General features: G+C 45.9%; 1 non-coding gene and 1 pseudogene across 1 annotated transcript; both read right to left on the reverse strand.

Annotated features, from left to right (window-relative positions):
- Positions 1–838: 838 nt before the first annotated feature.
- Positions 839–1,015, reverse strand: LOC136573993 (U2 spliceosomal RNA; annotated as a pseudogene).
- An 8,792-nt stretch (positions 1,016–9,807) lies between these two features.
- Positions 9,808–9,994, reverse strand: LOC136573953 (U2 spliceosomal RNA). Its single transcript, XR_010786152.1, has one exon. It is a non-coding gene; the product is annotated as a U2 spliceosomal RNA (small nuclear RNA).
- Between the last annotated feature and the right edge of the window lie 1,093 nt (positions 9,995–11,087).

Below are 11,087 nucleotides of genomic sequence, written 5' to 3' on the forward strand. Positions count from 1 at the left end.
TGTCCATGCGTTGAATAAAGCAATACATCCTTTGAAAGTAGACGTCCGTTCGTTGAAGTTCTTTGCTCCCCGAGTGTTGCTCCATCACTAAGCGTTGGCCTGGATCTTCATGGACGAATACTGCACATCCCACGTGGAGCGTGTATCTCAGCCCGCGTGGAGTGCTGCAGTCCAATGAGGTATTCCGTGCTGCATAGCAAGCCTCGGACCTGTGTGATTGGGGGTCAGCTGCTGTCTGTCCACTCTGAAGCGCGCATCCGGGGCCGGCCGGGCAGCCGCTTTTCGACTACCAGCGACTGCAGGTCACTCACACACGCTGGTTGGAATGGCCTAGCATTATCCTGATCCGGAGGTGTAACTTGAAGCTGCGGGGCCCCAGTACAAAGTCTGGAACTGGGCCCCCAAACTATAAAGCTTCATTGATAGCATTGGTTTACAGTGTGGGGAAGAGAGACTTTATGGGCCCCCTAGGGCTCCGGGCCACAGGTGCGACCGCACCCCCTGCACATACACCCATGACCCGAATACGTAGAGCATACAGACGCAGGCTGCCAGGATACGCGGTGCCTGCCCGATGTTTCCAACTGGGCTATTTGCGTAGCGGTAGGTACGAACTGTAGAGTGCGGCTGCCATATGAACTGGTGTGTGTTGTTTTGCTTCCAGTTGTACCTGTGCTGTGCACACTCTGGCAGACGCAGCTGCTCAGTGGATACAATGTTGCGAGCTCCACAGCACAGCAGACGGGCTGAGTGTCAATCAAAGTGCTTGGGTAGCAGCAGCCATAGCTGCGCTGCACCTCTTGCTCGTCGTTTCTGTTTTTGAATACTGAAATAAGAAAGGGGGTGCAGCGGTCCTGGAGGTACTGCAATACCAGGTCAATGCGCGGAGTGGACAGAGCAAGCTCTTTTTCCAGCTCCCTGTTCTAAAAATCCATTTAATATATAGTCCCCAGATAGGGGACGTATCAGATATTAAACTGATAAGAACAGATTTTTTTTTTTATTATAAAGAAATCTGCTTTAGTTACATACATAACACTACTTCATCACATTAATACAAAAACAAATCATTTGAAGTTTAACCCCTTCCCGCTGCAGGGCGTAAGTTTACGTCCTGGCAGCCTGGTACTTCCCGCAACACTTACGTCCTGGAGATAGCGCGGGATCATATGTGATCCCGCGCTATCTCGCAGCGGGAGGCGGCTGTCAGGCACAGCCGGCGTCCCGTTGCAACAGCGGGGGGGGGGGGCATTGGAGATCTAAGTAGATCGTGGCAGGGAAAGAGTTCACAGAGGGAGCAGACTCCCTCTGTGTCTCCGGCCAGAACTCGCGATGTCATCGCGAGAGCCCAGCCTGTCACCATGGCAACAGGACGCCAGACACTGGTGTCCTGTATTGCCTATGATCGCTGTATAAGCAATAAGGCATGGCAGAGCAGTAGCTCTGCCATGGCTTATGACAGCGATCATCAGGGCAGTGGTTAAAGTCCCTCAGAGGGAAACAGTCAGTGTAAAAAAAAACAAATATTAAAAAAATGAATTTAAAAAGAGTAAAAAAATTTTTTTATGCTTTTTCTCAGATTAGCATAAAAAAAGGTAAAAAAAAAATTAAACCCCACATATTTGGTATTGTCGCGTCCGTATCAATGCATACAATAAGTTGCACATGCCTTTGACTATGCACGGAAAAAAACGCAAAAAAAATGCTAAAAAACTGAGGCAAAATGCTAATTTTTAGCATTTTGCCTCACTAAAAACGCAATAAAAGTGATCAAAAAAGCTGTATGTACCCCAATTTGGTAGCAGTAAAAACTACAGCTCGTCTCACAAAAAATAAGCCCTCATAGAGCTCCGTACATAAAAAAATAAAAAAGTTACAGGACTTTGAATGCAGCAATTTAGAATATAAAAAAGATTTCCAAAAAAAAGGGTTTTTATTGCAGAAAAGTGGGAAAACCTTAAAAAAACTAAGAATTTTAGTATCGTTGTAACCGTACCGGTCTGCAGAAAAAATGGAATGTCTCATTTATGCTGCATGATTAATGTTGTAAAAAAAAAAATATATATATATATATATATATATATGGCAGAATTGATGCGTTTTCCCTCTCTGTTATCATAAAAAAAAAAGTTTTACAATATAGTCTATGTACCCAAAAGTGGCACCAATAAAAACTACAGTTCGCCACGCAAAAAACAAGCCCTCACACGGCCACGTCGACGGAAAAATAAAAAAGTTATGACTTTTGATAAACGGAGAAGAAAATCCGCCAAAAATTGTTGCGTCCTTAAGCCCAAAATAGTCCATGTCATGAAGGGGTTAAAAGAAAACTCATGACAGGTTAACAATTTGTTTCCACTTCAGCACCTTCCACATCCCCTCCGCATCCACCCCTGTTTTCTTTTTGTCCCACAAATAAATAATATACATTTTCCCCAGCACCATTCGCACGCTGTCCCTCGCACTCAGTTCCTTCCGCTTAAACACATACACGTTCCTCACATCCCACAACACTTCCTTCACGCACGCCAAGAACAGCCACAACAATCTCCCCTTCACTCTATTACTCACTCCGAGACCAAACATGACTAATTCATAGCATATGAAATTTACACCCGTTATTTCACGGCATAACGTCCCTAACCTTCGCAGTACATTCTGCGCAGTGTCACAATTTCAAAAAACATGCATCACACTCTCACATCCACCGCACCCCTCTCTCAGACATCTCTCACTCCTCACCAAACCTCTCACACACTGGAACTCTCGCATCGGTAACACACCATGCAGACTCTGCCATACAATCTCACTCTGCCTATTACTCATCCCATCCATCCGCACCTTCTTCCACATGCTCTCCACATCCGCTCCCCGTAAAGAATTATCACACACCACATCCTTACTCTCAATGATCTTCCGCACCATCCGCTTATTCTTCAGCACGCTCACCTCATATTCACTCAACTCAAACTTCACCACAAAGCTCACAACCCATTCATACCACTTCGGAATCTAAAAAGCTACCGGCATACGTAAATCACGCTCACACCACTTCATTCGCGTAAAAAGTCTTCCAGCCAAGTACCTCGCCATACACGCCCCTTTCACATCTTTCTGAATCAGACAACAAAAAACCAACATGTTTAAACCAAAGTAAGTTTCCAAATTTGGGAAGCCCATTCCTCCCTGCCTCCAACTCTTCACCACAACCTCTCTCCTCAAACGCTCCATTTTTGACCCCCAAAAAAACACAAACAAAACTCTATTAAGTCTTCTGATGTTCATATAACTGAGCGAAAAAAACCATCGCCAAATACAGAAAAATGGGCAGAATTACGCTTTTAATCACCAGGATCTTACCTATAGCTGTAAGACCTCTGAGCTTCCAAAAATTTAACCGATTTTCTACTTTGTGCTTCACATCCACCCAACTTTTCTTTCCATCCAGATTCTCATTAAAATTAACCCCTAACACTTTAATTGCACCAGTAAAGTTTTTAGGCCCACATCCGCATTCAACACAGCCTCACCAAACACCTTACATTCACTCCTGTCCCAATTCACCCTGAAAGCAGACGCACCACAGAAAATAGACACCAACCGCTTCACCCTCCTCACCGCACACTCAGACTCACACATCACACACACATTATCCATGTACGCACTCACCTTCAGCTCTCTTCCATTACTGCCAGGGATATGGATCCCCCGCACCACTTTATCCTGCCTAATCAAGCAGAGCAACGGCTCCATGGCGCAAATAAACGCCACCGGAGATAGAGGACACACCTGACGCATTCCAGACCTCACATTCACTCTCCTTCCAACATTCCCATTCACCAACGTCCTACTATATATCCCATCATACAAACTCCTCACTCTACACACAAAATCAGCCGGAAACCCCATTCGCAGCAGCACTCGGAACAAAAACCCATGCGACAACCTGTCATACGCCTTCTCAAAGTCCAGGCTCACCACATACACAGTCTTCTTCCTAACCTTGCAGTCCCACAACACGTCTCTCATCAGACACAAACTCTCATGCAAACGTCTCCCAGGCACCGCACAATACTGGTCCTCACTCACAACACACTCCACCACGTCACGCATACGGTTGGCGATTATTTTAGCATAGATCTTATAGTCACAGTTCAGTAATGTAATTGGACGCCAGTTTTTTAAACTCTTTGAATCCCCTTTTTTTGGGATCAGGACAAAAATACCGCCACGCATACTCTCCACCATCTCCACGTTCACCCACATATACTTACACACCTCACACGCGTCCTTCCCTACCACATTCCACAACATACGATAAAACTCGACAGGTAACCCATGCGCACCAGGTGTTTTATTTGTAGCCATTTTCTGTATTACCTCAAACACCTCTCTACTAGATATCTCCCGCATGACGGAAGTCTGCTCAATGTCAGGGAGCTTCCCCTCAAGCACCTTTTAATACATCATTCTCCAAGCATTCATCCCTCCATTTCTCACCATACAAATCCTCATAGAACGCTGCAATCTCCTCATACACACCCTCACCACTCAACTCACATCCATCCTCCTTCACAATTGTGTCAAAAGTTGTTTTTTTTGCAAAAACTTTTTTTTTAAAGAAGAATCGCGAGCATTTCTCATCATGTTCCATTTTTTCGATCTTTGCGCGATACATAATACTCCTTCTCTTCTCTACCAGGTAGCTGTTAATGTCCCTCTTTACTTGCACAATGTCCTCCTGCACCTCCATCCCGCTGTCACGGAGCTTCATCAGCAGGCTCAGCCGGGCGCTCAGCTTCTTGTACTCCTTTCTCTTGGCTGCAGCCATTTCATAGCCAAGAGATTTAAAGAACACCTGGGTTTTTTTCTTGACCCAATCCCACCAGAGCAAAATACTTGCAAACTCTTTCTTCCTGGCGCTCCACCTTTCATACTCACACGCATAGCGGGCCCTTATATCCTGGCTCTCCAGGTGTCTCACATTAAGCTTCCATAACCCCCTCCCACACACAACACTCTTACTGACATCCACCTCACACACAGGAACTCGTGGTCCGAATATGGCGCAGGCTTCTGCCTATAGCTTATGGTGGTGACATTATCAGACACGAAGCAAAAATCCAATCTGGAGTGAATCCCCCCCCCCTGTCTGCGTGATACGTATTCAGAGGTGGGTTTATACCGCACGCTTGCTGCATATCCCTCATCCGAAAATCGGAAACCACCTCAAATAAAGCCTTCGCAGAAACATCAAAGGCCCTCTTAGCCACATCGCAGTTCATGTCTCCTCCTAATATGGTTGGCATCCTGCCCGACAAACATTCTCATCTTTTCAAATAAAGCTTTTCTGTCATTTTTTGCGCTGGGTGCGTATACATTAATTAGCCGAAAAGTCACCCTCCTGTACTCCAGCAGCGCAGAGACGCACCTCCCCTCCTCGATCACCGTGTAACTCTGCAGCGTCAGCTCCCTGGAGTTTATCAGGATGCCCACCCCATCATTTTTATTGTGTATGCTCCCAGACCACACCATCCTGCCATGAGGCCACTCAGCTGGGCTGATGTCGCCATGGAGACCACACTCCTGTAAACAAAGAATGTCAGCTGGCTCCTGCTGCAGCAAACTTAAAATGGCCGCCCTCCTGGCCTTGTTCTTAAAAACACGAACGTTCTGGGAGCATACTGTAAACCCCATAGCCCTTAGTAATGCCCAGGGCACATAAACATTACATATATATCTGTATATAGGTGACAATACATAAACATAACTGTTCAGGCCTGGTTTCCTCAGAAAACATAAGCCCTATAAATGCCTATAGCACAATAATATTACATGTTTTATGCTGGCTCAGTCTCATATCTCCTCACCACTGTCCTCAAAATCCCTAGAGTCCTCCGCCAGCGTTTGGTAGGGATTGCTGACTACCATGACGAGGTCCTTACTTTTTGTACATTTTCTTTTCTTTGCCGCTTTCTTGTCAGCGACCTCAACGAACTCCTCCTCGCTGGAGACATTTTGTAACCCACCACCCTCCCTGTAACACAAACTGGCCCCTTGTGAGGAGAAAATGTCGCTGTTTCCGGGGTCAGAGGGGTGGACAGGACTCTCCACACTCTCAATAACCTCCTCCAGGTCCCGAATTACCTCAGACACCTCAGCTTCAGCAACAACCTCCGCAGGCCTCGGCCTGTCCACTTTCCTCTTCATACCTTCCTCTTTTCTTTCCTTTTTGCTGACTGACTTGGTAACTGCCGCCATTTTCACCACAGACGATTTATCCTTCACAGCCGCAGATGATTTTACCTCAGGAACTGCATCCATCCCAGCCGCAGATGATTTTACCTCAGGAACTGCATCCATCGCAGCCGCAAATGATTTTACCTCAGGAACTGCACGTATCGCAGCCGCAGATGATTCAGACTGTGCGGTTGGTACATTTCCTGTCACGACGGTCTCTGTCGGTAGCCTCCACACTCCCACATCTCTTGACAATACAGTTCCTGGACAGTCCTTGCAGATGTGACTCTCAGAGCCGCACAAGTCACAGCATCTGGGCTTAGGGCAAGAGCCAGAATGGTGTCCGGTGCCCTGACAGTTCCTGCAAACCTGGCCCTTTGTACAGTCTGCTTTAACATGTCCAAACTGACCGCAGTTCCTGCAGTAGGTGGGCTGTCCCTGGTATGTCAAAAATCATCTATTGCCAGCGATGGAAAAGCTGGCCGGCGGGTGCATGACTCCTCCAACGACATTGGGAGCCATTTTCAGTTTAACAATAAATTTGTACTTGCAATTAAAGATGCCGAGGATGTTCTTTTGCCTCTCCCCTCCACGCACTTGCTCACAGTAACGTCTAAGGAAACTGGCAATGAGGCTGACGTCTGTAAACCGATTATAGACGTGTACTGTAATAGTCCGTTCCTGCATCCCAAACAGTGGGGTGGCTTTAATGCCCTGAAGGGGCTCCGTGTCTCTATGCTCCCGCAGCCACTCATACAGGGTCAGACACGCTCCCTCATCAAAGAAGGTCACATCATACTGGCCTTGGCGGGGAAAGTCCTGTACGCTGAATATCTCCTCCTTCGGTACTCCAGCCTTCTCCAGAATAATGTCTCTCACGATGTACACCATGTTGTTCTTGGTGCGGTCCATGACATCCACATCGATCGGATGGTATTCTTTATCCCGAACATCCTGATATCACTGTCGGTATGAAACCACAGAAAAAGCACTGCCAAAGCAGCAAAAGGAGTCGCTGAGTAAACTCAGCACTCTCACGCTTCCTATCCAGGCAGAGACTACACTGGATCTTAGCCAAAAGGCCAAGAAGCGATAACCCGAAAGAGGTTTCACCTGCAGCCCGGCCCGCCCAACTCCACTTCCAAGGCTTGAGGCAACACGCTCAGCCAGCACCCACAATGCACCCAGGCAGCGGAAAGAGTTTTAAATAGCCCCGCCCCATGCCTTCTCAACCGCGCCCTCCCCCCCTCAGTCCTTCCTCTTGCACCGTGCTCACGCATCCTAGGCTTGCAGAGCCTGCTGCAGGACTCGTCAGCTCCCTACACAGGATGGTTAAGCCGGCGATGACACTAGAAGCAAGCACTAGTTTGTCTCTGAAGGTGCGTCGGTTTGAGGGATCTCTTCGGCTGGCCGCATTTCGAGTAGGGACGGATGGAAACTTTTTACCTAGAATGAGGGAAATTGCCTTCGGCCTCATAGGGCTTTATTGCCTTCCCCTGGGCCGGCATTAGTAGACCCTAGTAAGGAGAATAATAGAGCGGCATGGTCATCCGAAGAACTTAAAAACATACAGCAGGCCTTTTTTGCCCGCCATACATACAGAACTACAGATTTTATTTTATTTTTTTTATATATATACACATATAAACAATCTTAAATCTATCTTTAATCTATATCTACAAAATCAATAATTCAGAAATAATCCATATCTATATTCTACATAATTAATAAAGATAGACTCACATACATACATACTGTATGCAAATGAGCCAGGTGTATGGCAGGCTGATGTCACTCCATTGTGATGTCATCAATTCAGAAGCCTTAATACCCGGCTTTGCAGCCATTTTAGTCAGTCTCTGCTGCAGCTGGGAGACAGGAGATGGTCTTTATCTCCTCCAAGAAGCTGCAGAACTACCGGTAACTGCATCATTTTTATTTTATTCAATATAGGTTTTATTGGTTTCATGGAGGGGGGGAAACTTTTGCCTCATCTCAAAGCAATGGAAAAAAAACTTTGACAATGAAACTTAATAAATCAATTTCGAGTTGAACTATATCATGTTTGTGATATTTTATAAGGTCTACAAACAGGGGAATGAGGGGAGGATAAGGGGGGGAGTGGTAAGGGAGGGTAGGTATCTATGACACGGGAGAAAGAGAAAATAAAACAAAAAGGGGGGGGGGGGGCTCCAGGATGGTTGTTTCTCTTTACGATTGTGATTTAAAACGTGTTACTCACATGTCCCTGTCTATAACCACCCCGTAAATAGGGGTGAGCTCCGGGCATCTATCCATATCGCCCAGGTGTGATAAAATTTATCATAGCCTGACGGCTCATCTAGAAGCCTCATTCTCTCCATACGCTCTATTTTGTGGATCATTGTTATTTTTAGCGGAGTGCATTTTTAATGCAGCACACAAGGGGGAGACAGCGGCCTACCAAAATCTAGTTGGCTGCTGCTGTGGCTTTCTTTTTTTTTTTTAAAAAGGTAGGTTCCGTTCTTCCATGGTGAGGAATAGGCAGGGAGGTTCCGTTTTTGCCAGCTGGGGAATGCTTATAGGCAAGGCCTTATCCCGGCTGCTGCATGTAAAGACCACATTTCAGACATGCAGCAGCAGCAGCAGCATTCAGTCAGTCAGTGGCTCACAAACGAGCTCCATGCAAGTTTACATTAAACAGACACATTTCTTTCTTTACTGTATTGACTGCGGTCTGTAATCGAGCGGTTGAACTGTTTCTGTGTCCATGCATTGAATAAAGCAATACATCCTTTTAAAGTAGACGTGCGTTCGTTGGAGTTCTTTGCTCCCTAAGTGTTGCTCCATCTCTAAGCGTTGGCCTGGATCTTCATGGATGAATACTGCCACGTGGAGCGTGTATCTCAGCCCGCGTGGAGTGCTGCAGTCCAATGAGGTATTCCGTGCTGCATAGCAAGCCTCGGGCCTGTGTGATTGGGGGACCGCTGCTGTCTGTCCACTCCGAAGGGCGCATCCGGGGCCGGCCGGGCAGCCGCTTTTCGACTACCAGCGACTGCAGGTCAGTCACACAGGCTGGTTGGAATGGCCTAGCATTATCCTGATCCGGAGGTGTAACTTGAAGCTGCGGGGCCCCAGTACAAAGTCTGGAACTGGGCCCCCAAACTATAAAGCTTCATTGATAGCATTGGTTTACAATGTGGGGAAGAGAGACTTTATGGGCCCCCTTGGGCTCCGGGCCCCAGGTGCGACCGCACCCCCTGCACATACACCCATGACCCAAATACGTGGAGCATACAGACGCAGGCTGCCAGGATACGCGGTGCCTGCCCGATGTTTCCAACTGGGCTATTAGCGTAGCGGTAGGTATGAACTATAACTGGAATATTAACTGCTGTGTGTGTGTTGTTTTGCTTCCAGTTGTACCTGTGCTGTGCACACTCTGGGAGACACAGCTGCTCAGTGGATACAATGTTGCGAGATCCACTGCAGCAGACGGGCTGAGTGTCAAAGTGCTTGGGTAGCAGCAGCCACAGCTGCGCTGCACCTCTTGGTCGTCGTTTCTGTTTTTGAATACTAAAATAAGAAAGGGGGTGCACCGGTCCTGGAGGTACTGCAATACCAGGTCAATGCGCGGAGTGGACAGAGCAAGCTCTTTTTCCAGCTCCTTGTTCTAAAAATCCATTTAATATATGGTCCCCAGATAGGGGACGTATCAGATATTAAACTGATAAGAACAGATTTTTTTAAAATTGACTACCCCTTACAAAGGGGTGACTTTATTTATATCAAAACGGCTTTACATGAAATATTCTGAAGAACATTATAAATGCACAAAAACAACATTTCAACACTGTTTTAAAAATAAATACATTCACATAAAATGGGCACTTGGTGGCATCAAATTATGGAACTCCATTCGCTTAAAAACCACTTTCTGGATAAAATGGGATATTTTTTTCCCGTCTATTTAATAATACTGGTACAGCTCGTTAAGAAAGATGGATAAAACCTCATTTACAGATAAAAGCTTGTGCTTGAATAATAAAATATTCCTGGCCTTCCACAGAGCTGCTTTAGTACAGTTTATCATTTTCCATGCCATGATATTTTGAGTCCGTGTTGGGCATTCCAGACTACCGTACATCACTGTGTTGAGGCTTAGTTGCTTTAGTCCGGTTCTTCTCTTCATCAGGGGTATTATCTTCCTCCATATTTCTCTTGTGAAGTCACAGGTCCACATCAGATGGGCTGTTGTCTCATCATCTCCACATCTGGGTCTTGGGCAGGCGGCAGAGTTGGTCAAGCCTCTCCGGTGCTGGAATGCCCGGCATGGAAGATATTGATGTACGCAGCTCCAGGCCAGGTCTTTCTGTGAATTAAAAAGATAGTTACTGTTAACAATTTGCCAGATCTTTTTGCTTTGTTGCTCGTTAAAATTGCTCATCGTCTCTGTTAGGGAATTTTCTTTAATGTTTTTGAGCACTTTTTTTTACTATCTTTAAAAATTTCAACGCTCTTCCCATTAAAATTGTATAAAACTATAATATTCTCTAAAATCTTGTATTCATCCGGCATATTAAAAGCATAAGGTGAATTTAAAACTGTGGTGAACCAGCCATTACGCCTCATAAAATATCCGGTATTAAAACGCACAAAATAAGACCAATAGTTTTGTTTAAAAAGCGCAGAAATACACAGGCTAAAAAACTTAATTAAGAGAAATGCTTTAAAATCTGGAAAATCCTTCCCGCCCATCACTTTGGGTTTTAAAACAATCTCTCGCCTGAGCTTTTCCATCCTGGAGTTCCATAAAAAGGTAAAACAAGCTTTAGTAATCTTTTTGAGGAGCCACTCTGGAGGGGGGA

This window comes from Eleutherodactylus coqui, chromosome 7, assembly GCF_035609145.1.
Source record: "Eleutherodactylus coqui strain aEleCoq1 chromosome 7, aEleCoq1.hap1, whole genome shotgun sequence".
Taxonomy (NCBI): Eukaryota; Metazoa; Chordata; class Amphibia; order Anura; family Eleutherodactylidae; genus Eleutherodactylus; species Eleutherodactylus coqui.